The sequence below is a fragment of the Colius striatus genome, chromosome W (genome assembly GCF_028858725.1).
Source record: "Colius striatus isolate bColStr4 chromosome W, bColStr4.1.hap1, whole genome shotgun sequence".
Lineage (NCBI taxonomy): Eukaryota > Metazoa > Chordata > Aves > Coliiformes > Coliidae > Colius > Colius striatus.
Genome location: NC_084789.1, coordinates 40,617,771 through 40,629,554, shown reverse-complemented (window position 1 = coordinate 40,629,554; position 11,784 = coordinate 40,617,771). Strand labels below are relative to the sequence as shown.

General features: G+C 56.9%; 1 pseudogene; it reads left to right on the top strand.

The window, feature by feature from the left end:
* The first annotated feature begins 408 nt into the window (after nucleotides 1-408).
* LOC133628561 (rap guanine nucleotide exchange factor-like 1) lies at nucleotides 409-11,442 on the top strand (annotated as a pseudogene).
* The last annotated feature ends 342 nt before the right edge of the window (nucleotides 11,443-11,784 follow it).

Sequence of the window (11,784 nt, the reverse complement as noted above, 5' to 3'; positions counted from 1 at the left end):
GGACACCCGCTCTTGCAAGAATGCTTAAAAGTGCTTCACTGCAGAGTCTGACCTGAGTCTTTCGAGAGAAAACTTGTTTATTACAGATGGGGGCTCGTCCAGGATCCCAAGTCGTCTTCCTGGGGGACCTCTGTCAGGAAGACGCATCCCGTTGATTTTAACGCTCTTGTGGATCATCGACAGGGGCTCCAGAGGAGACCAACTGGATCCTGAGACCAAGTTTGAAGGCAGACCCAGTGAACCACAGGGGGAAGGATAGGAATAGTACGCATGATCATATCGACCAGGAAACTCTGTGCATGGACCAATGTAAGAAACAAAACAAGCTTGTATAGTTTGTGGAGCCTCCCTGTCAGTTACATTTATCCATAGTTTAACCGAATACTACTTTGTCCCACTCCAGTGGTCATGATGCTGTCCCCTGGATTTCCAACAAACAATATCTGATTAGCAATACAAAGAAACGGTTATGGTAGAAATTCTTTGTCTTAATCCCCTTGGCTCCATCCTGCAAAAACAACATTAACATTTCTTACACGGGTGAATGCAGCCCCCTCTTGGGCTCCACCTGGGGGTAGGAGGAGTCGAATCCCAATCCCCCCCTATCCCTGCAGGCTGCAGCCCCCTCCAGCCCTGCCTCAGTTTCCCCATTCCTCTGCAGCACCTGCACCTTCCCCAAAAGCCACAGGGATGGCTTTCCCACACCTGAAGAAGCTGGTGGAAGCCTCTGGACCCCTGTGTCAGCTCCTGCCTCCCCTGCTCCCTGCCAGCCCAGGCATCGCAGGGACAGGCCTAGCAGCATGTCTCACTCCTACCTGAAGGGCTCCCTCGTGTCAGTGGCTCAGCCCCACCCCAGCCCTGGCTGTCCCTGGAGCATGGGGCTGGTGGTGGGATGGGGCTCCCCGCTGCCTCCCACCCACGCCCTGGCCCCCCAGCCCAGCAGGGTCAGCTCCCAGCCCTACTGTACTCAGTCTGGCTCCCACCCAGCTCCGTGCACCCAAAACCACCCCAACACTGAGGCAGAGGTGCTGGTGGGGGAAGGGGCAGCATAACAGGGGGGAAGAGGAGGATGATGGCTGTGGGACCCCCAACCCAGGTAGGGCTGCAGGGAAGGGGCTGGAGTGGGATGCATAGTAGAAGGGAGTTTAGGTCCTCCTGCCCCCCCAAACTACCCTCCACCCAGGTGCTGCTATCCCCTAGCCTGGGCAGACCCCATCCCTGTCCTCCTTTTTCCCTTCTGTGATGTGGGTGTACTGGGAGGGTGCAGAGTGGGGTATGTGTCACCTAGCACGGTTTGCCGTGGGCAGGTGGGCTGCAGGCCAGAGGGAGGCAGGGTGCACAGAAATATATGGGTGGCAGCTCCCACACCAGTTGTTCCTTCCCCCTGGGAGTGGAGCGAGTGAGGCTGGAGGGAGAGAAGTGGGCTTGTGTCCCTGGGATGGGGGATGGGCTGCAGCTGCTCCCTATAACATGTGGGTGTGGGTGGCTGCACAGGAACTGCTCTTCCTGTCCCACCTGTGGCCAAGCCACCCAGCAGTGCAGTGTGACACTGGCCCTCCCAGGGAAGCACATGCCATCCCTGCCACTCTCAGCCCAAGCAAAGAGAGCTGTCTGCTTTCTAAAACGTCTCCCAATCTGCCACACGTGCTCCTCAGTGACAGGAATCCAAATAAACAAACCCCAAACCCCATCACAGTGATGTCAGGCCCAGGACTCGATATAAAGACACGTTTCAGCCTTGAGGCAGAGAAAGTTACATTTAAGACATAAAGGATTCCTGCTTCTAAAACACTGCTCTGACCTCTGAAAGGAGGCACAAAAGGTGATGTCAGTTACAGTCAACAAAGAAATAAAGGATTTCTGCTGGAGAGCTGGGCACACATGAGATCCTGAGCAGGGAGTGGGCAGGTGGGCACCCTTCCCTGGGTGCAGATGGGGACTCCTCCTCCATGGCAACTGGCCTTGGGAAGTTGTAAGTCTTGGAGTACCTAATCAACGGGGAAACAAGGGAGGGACCTTTTTGGGATAGGGAATAAAAAGCCAAATAATAATAATAAAAGTGCTTCACTGCAGAGTCTGACCTGAGTCTTTCGCGAGAAAACTGGTTTGTTTCTTACACCGGGCAGGGGGTGCTGAGGCCTATGTACCTGCACCCCCCACGCTGCTGGTGTCTCTGTCCCTGACACTAGTGCAGGACACTGGATGTGGGGCACCAGCCTGGGAGTGCTGGTGGCCAGGCTAGGGGGGGCCAGTGTGCCCAGCCTGTGCCCCAGACCACTGTGTCCCGCTTTCAGCAGCAGTTCATTCTTTGTGGGCAGTGTACCCCAGTGTGGTGGTGCCCGGGGAGCCTCAGCCCTGGCTTGGCATGGATCTGTGGCCAAGGGGCTGTGGGATGGGCTGGGGCTGCTGGGGGAACGCTCTAGTCGGAGTGCCTTGACAGGACCCTGTGGGGGCACTGAGGTCCCACCACAACATCCCTGGGGCACCCAGGCACAGCCCTCTGGGCACTTGCTCAGAGCCTGGGGTTGAGGATTGCTCCAGTGCTGGGTGAGGGAGTGGTGCATGGTCCAAAGGTCGTGGCAGAGGCTGTGTGCTGGCACTGCTAGGCACTGCTGCCACTGTCGGCCCCTCTTCTCACTGGGCTGCACCATGCCAAAACACCTTCTGAGCCCAGTGATGGGCACCGGCACAGTGGCTGCCCCAATAGTTGCTGCTGGCACCTGCCCTCAATGTCTGCCTCAGTTTCCCTGTTGCCCTGAGCCATGTCCTGGTTTGCCTGGGGCCATTGGGTGTGCCAGAGCCATGTGTCACTGCTCAGGTCCTGCCCTTCTAGCCCTTCTGCCCCTGTGCATGATCCTCCTGGGCCCCGGCTACCCTGGGGGGGCTACGAGTCAGCCCTGGATGTGGGGAGGGCTCAGCATGGGGCTAGGCATCTCTCCATGTCACTCTGGGAAGGAAGGTCGCTGCCCTTGGCCACCCGCTGCTCTGGGCATGGGGCCTCTGGGTGTGTTGTTGGGGCAGAGTGCCCATGCCTGACCCCCTCCCTATCTCCCCCAGAGTCACTGCTGGATGACATCGTGCTCACACACTCACTCTTCCTGCCCACCCAGCGCTTCCTGCAGCAGCTGCACCAGCAATATCCTTGGGGGGCAGGGGGAGGGCGTTGGGGGTGCCATGAGGGTGGGCACAAGGGTGCAATGGGGAAGGGTCCAAGGTTGGGCACAGGGAGGGTGTGAGTGTGGTGGAAAGGTGAACATGAGAGTGCAAGCAGGAGGGCCTCAGGTAGGCATGAGGGTGGCACAAGGGTGGATATGGGGTTGCAAGGAGGAGAGGGGCATGGGGATGGCAGAGTGCTGTGGGGGGGCACAGGGGAGCAGCAAGGAGGGAATTGGGATGCCATGATGGTGGGGTGATACCAGGGTGGGCATGAAGACACTCACAAGTGGCCAGGGTGCAGTGGGTGCTGGTGAGTGCCTGGGGTCCCTTCCCACTGTGATTGTCCCCCTGGGCACTGGTGAGGCTGCACCTTGAGTGCTGTGTTCGGTGTTGGGCCCCTCACAGCAGCTGAGGGAATGGGGATGTTCAGCCTGGAGAAGAGGAGGCTGAGGGGAGACATGAGTCCTCTGCAACTCCCTGACAGGAGTTGACAGGCTGTGGTGAGGTGGAGGTTGGTCCCTTCTCCCAAGTAACAAGTGACAGGACAGGAGGAAACAACCTCAAGTTGCCCCAGGGGAGGTTTAGATTGGAGCTGAGGAAGAACTTTTTCCCTGAGAGAGTTGTCAGCCCCTGTCCCAGGCTGCCCAGGGAGGTGGGAGAGTCCCCATCCCTGGAGCTATTGCAAAGCCGTGGAGCTGAGGTGCTGAGGGCCATGGGTTAGTGGGCACTGTGAGGGCAGGGGGTGAATTCCATGAGCTTAAAGAGCTTGTCCAACCAAAATGATTCTGTGTGTCTCCTCTTTGACATGTCACCTTTGTGCTGGTCATGGACAGCCCCACGCTGCGCTGGGAGGACGGAGCCAGGCTGCGGTGCAAACAGGCTGTGCTGGCCGTGCTGCTGCATTTCCTTGAGACCTACAAGGGGCTGCTGCAGGAGGAGGAGAGTGCCAGTAAGGTGATCAAGGTGGGTGCCCTCTCCTCATGGCCCCACAGCCCCCCCCCCCACCCCCTGTCCTGAGCCCCTCTCGCCCCATCAGGAGCTTTACCTGTTCATCATGGACACATCCCTCCACCACGACCTGGAAGATGAGATCATGAAGCTGCACCAGCTTGTGGAGACTGTGGAGCTCAAGTGAGGGGGAAAAAGGAGATCCCTGGGGGGAGGGCAGGGGGTTCCTGTGGGTCAGGGGGTCCCCAGGAAGGACCAGGAATTGTATTCTCTGGGGATGCCCTGGAGCTGGAGGGGTCATGAGCTCATTAACAGCCCTTGTGTAATGAGTAAGGACTCATTACACGGCGGTAAACAAAGCGGAGGCAAGGCTCGTTTATTCGCGGCTTTGCGGCCGATTGAGGTAATCCGGGGCTTCCTGGAGCACGGGGATTGGAGGACAAGCGAGGAGAGCCGCCAGGACCAGGCAGCTCTCGTGAGGGGGACGGTCTTGCCGGGAGGTGGAGCCGCAGCAACCGCGGGGGATTTAAACGTCTCCCAGGGAGCGTGAGCGATTAGGAGTGTGGTGGCAGTTTGTGCAGGCACGGTGAGTAGGGAGGACGGGCAGGGAATAACCCCGTGTGGTAGTTTGAGCCTGGCTGGATGCCAGGTGCCCACCACACCGCTTTACCCCCCACCTCCCGAGAAGCAAGCCAGGGAAGGGGAGAAAATAAGATGGGAATCTCGTGGGTTGAGATAAAAGCAGTTTAATAAGTAAATAAGCAGCAAAGCCGCGCGCGCGGGAAGCAAAGCAGAAGCAGATAAGCTGTTACTCTCTACTTCCCATCAGCAGCGATGTCCGGCCACCTCCCGAGAAGCAGGGCTTCAGTACGCGTAGCGGTTGCTTTGGGAAGGCCAGAAATGAATCTCGCCTCCCCTTCCTGCTCCTTTCCCCCAGTTTATATTCCTGAGCTGACGTCATATGGTATGGAATATCTCCTTGGTCAGCCTGGGTCAGCTGTCCTGGCCATAGTCCCTCCCAAGATCATGCCCACTCACAGCTATTGGTGAAGGTGGGGGAAGGAATGCTGGAGGGACAGCCCCGATGTTGTGCAAGCGGTAGTCATAATATTGATATCAACAGTAAGCACAGCACTGCAGGAGCTGCTGTGGAAAATCACTACCGTCCCAGACCCACTACACCCCGCGTCCCTTTTAGAGAAGCAGACGTCAGAGAAGTGCCCCAGCTTCAACCTAGCAAAATGGTGAGCCAGGGCTCAGGTGGATAAAACTTATTTGAAGGTCAATGCATCCACCCAGACTGGGCCAGCTAGTAGAGAAGCTTCGGTCCAGGTGGAATGCAGGGAGAGTTTAGACTGCTTAGGGACCTATGCCTCTGAGGCAAAAATGTGTCACAGGTGCCCTCAAGTTCAAGAACTGCAGTGCCTGGTGAAAGAGCTGCAGGAAACTGTGAGTAGGTACTGTAGTATTGGAAGTGGGGGAAGAAGTGGAGATAGATGGAGACTTCCACAATCAGGTGCAAGCCTCCAGTGAATCCAATAAGTCATGGACCCTGGTTACAAAAAAAAGAAAGGCAAAGGCTCATCTTCCAAGCCCTCCTTCCAGAGTGCCCACTACGAATAAGTATGAGGCACAGGCAACAAGGGACTTTGATGAGCAAGCTCCAAGAGGGGAAAAACCCAATAAACAACCCATCAGCTGCTCCACCTGCAGTAGGTAATGGACATGGCAGGAAGAGGTGAAGGGTGCTTGTTGTGGGTGACTCGCTCCTAAGGGGCACTGAGAGACCCATCTGTGGAGCAGGTAGGGAGTCAAGAGAGGTGTGCTGCCTGCCTGGGGCCAAGGTCAGGGATGTGGCCGAGAGAGTGCCACGGCTCATCAGGGATGCAGACTACTACCCCCTGCTTGTGTTCCATGTAGGTATGAATGATGTCATGAGGCATGACATCTCTGGAGTTGAGGTGGATTTTAAATCCTTGGGGGAGCAGGTAAAAGGTAGAGGGGCTCAGGTTATTTTCTCCTCTATCCTGTTCACTGGTGATAAAGGAGGAGTTTGTAATGGAAAAATCAGCCAAGTGAACTCCTGGCTGAGAGGCTGGTGCCGGCAGGAAGGCTTTGGGTACTTTGACAATGGATCCTTCCTTGGGGACTACAGCTTCATAGGATGGGATGAGATTCATCTCTCCCGTAAAGGCACTGGATTATTTGGGAGTAGGCTAACAAATTTAATAAAGAAGTCTTTAAACTAAGGGACTTGGGAGGTGGGGGGAGAAGCAAAACAGAACAAGCTGACCCCTCTAGCTGGGAAACAGGGCAGGACAGGGAACACAATGATAAGTGCCCTTCATCTGTGCACTGGGCTGAGATACGGAAGGCTCACCACCCTGAGAAAGAACCAAACAGCGGAGGAACCTCCTGCACCCGCCCAGGGGAACATGTGTGTTTGAGTAAGCCCCTGTGCTGCCTCTACACCAATTCACACAGCCTGGGGAATAAGCAAGAGGAACTGGAGATGTGGGTGCAGATACGGGGCTACAACCTCGTGGTCACAGAGACATGGTGGGACAGCTGCCATGACTGGAGCACAGCCATGGAGGGTTATGTATTGTTCAGGAAAGACAGACTGACAAGGCATGGAGGTGGAGTTGCTCTCTATGTGAGAGAGCAATTAATGTGTACTGAACTGTGCCTGGGTGGGGATGAGGAGAGTAGAGTGCTTATGGGTAAAAATTAATGGCCAGGGCAAGGCAGGTGATATTGTTGTAAGGAGACCGCTACAGACCACCTGATCAGGAGGAGGATGTGGATGAGGCCTTCTACAAACAGCTGGGAGCTCCCTCACAATCACAGTCCCTGGTCCTCATGGGGGACTTCAACCACCCTGATATTTGCTGGGATAGCCACACAGCCAAGCACACGCAGTCCAGGAGGTTCCTACAGATTGCTGACGACAACTTCCTGTCACAGATGATCGAGGAACCAACAAGGAGGGGTGTGCTGCTGGACCTGGTACTGACGAATAGAGAGGGCCTGGTTGGGGATGTGAAGGTTGGAGGCAACCTCGGCTGCAGTGACCATGAGATGGTAGAGTTCAAGATCCTGTGTGGAAGGGGCAGAACACAAAGCAGGACCGTGACCCTGGATTTCAGGCGAGCCGACTTTGGCCTCTTCAAAGATCTACTTGGACGGATCTCATGGGATATGATTCTAGATGGTAGAAGTGCCCATGAGAGCTGGTCAATCTTCAAGCAGCACTTCCTCCAAACCCAGGATCAGTGTGTCCCAACGCGCAAGAAAGGAGGAAAAGGAGGTAGGAGGCCTCCATGGATGAGCAGGGATCGGTTCTGGGGCCAGTCTTGTTCAACATCTTCATCCATGACCTGGATGAGGGGACAGAGTGTACCCTCAGCAGGTTTGCTGATGACACCAAACTGGGAGGACTGGCTGATTCCCCAGAAGGCTGTGCTGCCATTCAGCAGGATCTCAACCAGCTTGAGAGTTGGGCAGAGAGGAACCTCATGAGGTTCTACAAGGACAAGTGCAGAGTCCTGCATCTGGGAAGGAACAACCCCATGCACCAGTACAGGCTGGGAGTCGAACTGCTGAAGAGCAGCTCTGCAGAGAGAGACCTGGGAGTCCTGATTGATAATAAACTAAATATGAGCCAGCAATGTGCCCTCGTGGCCAAGAAGGCCAATGGCATTCTGGGATGCATCAAGAAGAGTGTGGGCAGCAGGTGAAGGGAGGTTCTTCTCCCCCTCTACTCTGCTCTGCCCTGGTGAGGCCTCATGTGGAGTACTGTGTCCAGTTCTGCGCTCCTCAGCTCAAGAGGGACAGGGAAGTGCTGGAGAGAGTCCAGCTCAGGGCCACCAAGATGATCAAGGGTATAGAACATCTCTAATATGAGGAAAGACTGCGGGAACTGGGGCTGTTTAGCCTGGAGAAGAGGAGATTGAGGGGAGATCTTATTAACATTTATAAATATCTAAAGGGTTAGTGTCAGGAGGTTGGGACATCCCTCTTTTCTATAGTAGATAGTAACAGGACAAGGGGTAATGGGATGAAGCTGGAACACAAAAAGTTCCACTTAAACATAAGAAAAAACTATTTCACCGTGAGAGTGACGGAGCAGTGGCCCAGGCTGCCCAGAGGGGTTGTGGAGTCTCCTTCCTTGGAGGTCTTCAAGACCCGCCTGGACATGTTCCTATGCGACCTGATCTAGGTGAACCTGCTTCTGCAGGGGGGTTGGACTAGATGATCTCTAAAGGTCCCTTCCAACCCCTACCATTCTATGATTCTATGACTCGTGAGGGGGGTGGAGGGGGTATTGCAGAGCACTCTAGCACAGCTTGGGGTGCAGCATCCAAGGGTGCTGGCCATGCTGGGGGCCCTGCCTGAACCCATGCTGGTGCTGCAGGGTGGCTGATGAGACTCCCACTCTAAACAAGCAAGTGAAGCCGCTGTTCAGGCACTTCTGAACATCGCATCGACTCATGCCTGCAGACACGAGTGACCTTCTGGAGCTCTGATGAGAGTCAGTGACTATAGCCGAGTGCTGGAGTGGATACTGGGTGGTGAGATGGATGTTGGGTACCAGGATGGGTTCTGGGATGGGTGCTGAATACTGGGATGGGGGCTGGATGCCAGAATGGGTGTAGGGATGGGTGCTGTGTGCCAGGATGGGTGCTGTGTGCCAGGGTCCCCTCCTTTAGCTCACCAGCGACTGCGAGGGGCTGTACCTACTCCGTGACTCAGTTTCCCCAGACAGCTGCAGAGCAGCCTGGGGGGGGGTTGTATAGAGCCTGGCCTGGCCCTGACCTCCCCGTGCTCCCTCTCACCAGTCTTCTGCCCCATGTACATGCCCAACCACTCATACGTCACCATCCGCAGCTGCCTCTCAGCCTCATGCAGGACATCCTGGCCTCCATTACTGAGAAGCTGCAGTACTTGGAGGAGCAGGGCGTCCGCGAGGACACCCTCATCCTTGTCACCATGGTCTCCTCCGGAGGTGCCTCCGGGGCATTGGCTGGGAGGTGTTGAGGGCAGGGGTGGGGGTCTGGCTGGCGCTGACCCCCTGCCTGCATCATGCCCACAGAGAAAGCGGTGCTGCAGCCTAGCGAGGAGTGTGTGTTCACCACGCTGGGCATCAACAGCCACCTCTTTGCCTGCATCAGAAACACCTTTGACTCACTGGTGAGCACAATGCTGGGGCTGTGATGCCCCCCCTGGGCCCCCCATGGCATAGCCCTTTTCTGAGCATCCCCCTCATCCCCTGGAAGATGTCGTTGCCTGAGGAGATACAGGTAGTGCCAAGGGACATGGAGATCCATCACGTGGAGCCAGAGGAGATCGCCAACCACCTCACTGTCTTCCACTGGGAGCTCTTCCGCTGCATCCACGAGGTGGGGAGGAGGGAGAGCCCTGGGGGGGGCTGTGCCATGGTGTGTGTGTGTGTGTGAATCCTGGTGATGAATATCCCCTCTGTGTCAGCTGGAGTTCGTGGATTATGTGTTCCATGGGGAGCGGGGCTGGCGGGAGATGGCCAACCTGGAGCTGCTGCTGCAGTGAGGTGCAGCACTGGGTGGGCATGGATCTGCTGCTCTGTGAGTTGCTGGGAAAATGCACCCACCTCCTCAAGAAGCTCATCAAGATCACTGCCATTTGAGTATGGGGGCTGAGGGGTGCATGGGGAGGTGTCTCTGCCCACCCCCTCACCCTCTGTCCACGTCTCCAGCTGCAAGCAGAACCAGGACATGCTCTCCTTCTACGCCATCATCATTGAGCTCAACAACACAGCCATCAGCCACCTGCACCTCACCTTGGAGGTGAGGGGGCTTGGGGTCCTCCTGGAGCCCCCCCTGGGTGTTCAGGGGTCCCCCTGAGTTCTTTATGTTCCCCCCCCCTCCCCAGGTTTGTCTTGCAGAAGCTCTCAGGGAAATTCAAGAACCTGTTTCAGAAGTTTGAGAACCTGATGGTGAGAGCATCCCAGGAGTGTTAGGGGTCTCTCCCAAATCGTGCCCCCCCAGGGGGTATTTGAGGAGCTGATTGGCAGGAGGTGATTTCATGCCATCCCGGGGTGTCCTTGGCCTCACTGCAGCCAGAGTGTTGTGGGGGGGTCCAAGGCAGACTGAGCAGAGTGATGGCACCCATGAGGAGCTGCCACCCCCCAGTTCTGACCCCCCGTCCCCACCCCCCAGGATCCCTGCAGAAACCGCAAGACCTACTGGGAGGTGCTTGTCAAGATGACTCCCCCCCCGCCTTATCCTCTTCGTGCCGCTCATCCTCAAAGGTGATGGGGGACACAGGGGCTGTCCACATCCCACATGGGTCAGGGTACCACTGCCACCTCATGAGGCCTTGTCCCTCACCCCCTCACTCCCCTCCATATCTGAACTTCCTGCATGAAGGCAGCAAGACCCTCCCGGACAGGCTGGTCAACATGGGGAAGCTGGTGGGTACCTCTTGCTGGGGACACACACGACATGGCTGAGGAAGCCCTGGGGTGAGGCTAGGGAAGGGGGAAGTCCACTGAGGGGCTGTGACCCTCCTGCCCCTGCTGTGGAGTGGGGGGCCTTGAGGGGTGTGGGGGCTCTGGGAAAGGGATGCCCTAGAGTGGGGACAGTCCCCAGGGTCCCTGGGGGCTGGAGGCTGATTGGGGGGATTCTCTCTGCCCCAGCACTGCATCGCTGAGAAGGTGCGGACTGTCTGGAAGTACTGGAGCCTCTCACTCTGTGAGTACAGTGGAGACCCCCTGGGACGCCCCCCCAGCCCCAGCTGGGGAGGGGTGAGGGGCCAGTGCTGTGAGAGGGGATATGCATGGCCCTGCCATCCCTGCTGCTGGCTCTATATTGCCATCCCTGGCCCTGCATCCACCTTTCTGTGTCCCTGTCCCTGTAGCCCCACATCCCTGGAGGTGAGGGCCTGGTGCTGTGGAGGGAATTGACCCCACAGATGGAGGGACATGCATGGCCCCACCATCTCCCCGGTGCTGGCTCTATGGGGTGAGCATGTGTCTGGACCCCCATGTCCCTTCTTGCTTTGACATCTTCCCATCCCTGCATCCCCATTTCTGCATTGCCATCCCCCTATCCCTTCATCCTCATTCCTGCATCCTCCTCCTTCCATCCCCACCCCCACATCCCCATCCTGGCTCCTGTCCCGGGGGAGGGGCTGCTCCTGCTCCCCCCAATTCCAGCACTGTCCCCCACCCCAGGCCTGGAGCTGGAAGCATCCCCCAGCCAGCTGCAGACCAAGGCCTATATGCGGCAGCTGCGTGTCATTGACAACCAGAACCTGCTCTTCGAGCTCTCCTACAAGCTAGAACCCGGCAGCCAGTGAGGAATGGGGGGGTGGGCCTCCAGTCCGGTGACCACCCCCCCCACCGGGCCTCCCCCAGCACTGACGCACGCCAGGGGCTCCTTGGCACGGGGCGGGGGGGGATGGGACGGGTTTAGGGACCTCGGGCACATTCTTCCCCCCCTGGGACTCCATCCTGGGGGACCCATCTACCCCTCGCCCCTCCACACTATTTTTGTACGTCTTCCCCTTGCCCAACATCCCCCAGACTTGTATGTTTTGTACCGAACCGCCGTCCGGAATTTATTTTTTAAGACAAATGAGGAAAAAAGGAAAAAACCCAATCAAACAAAAAACCCAAAACAACCAAAAAAAACGACCCAA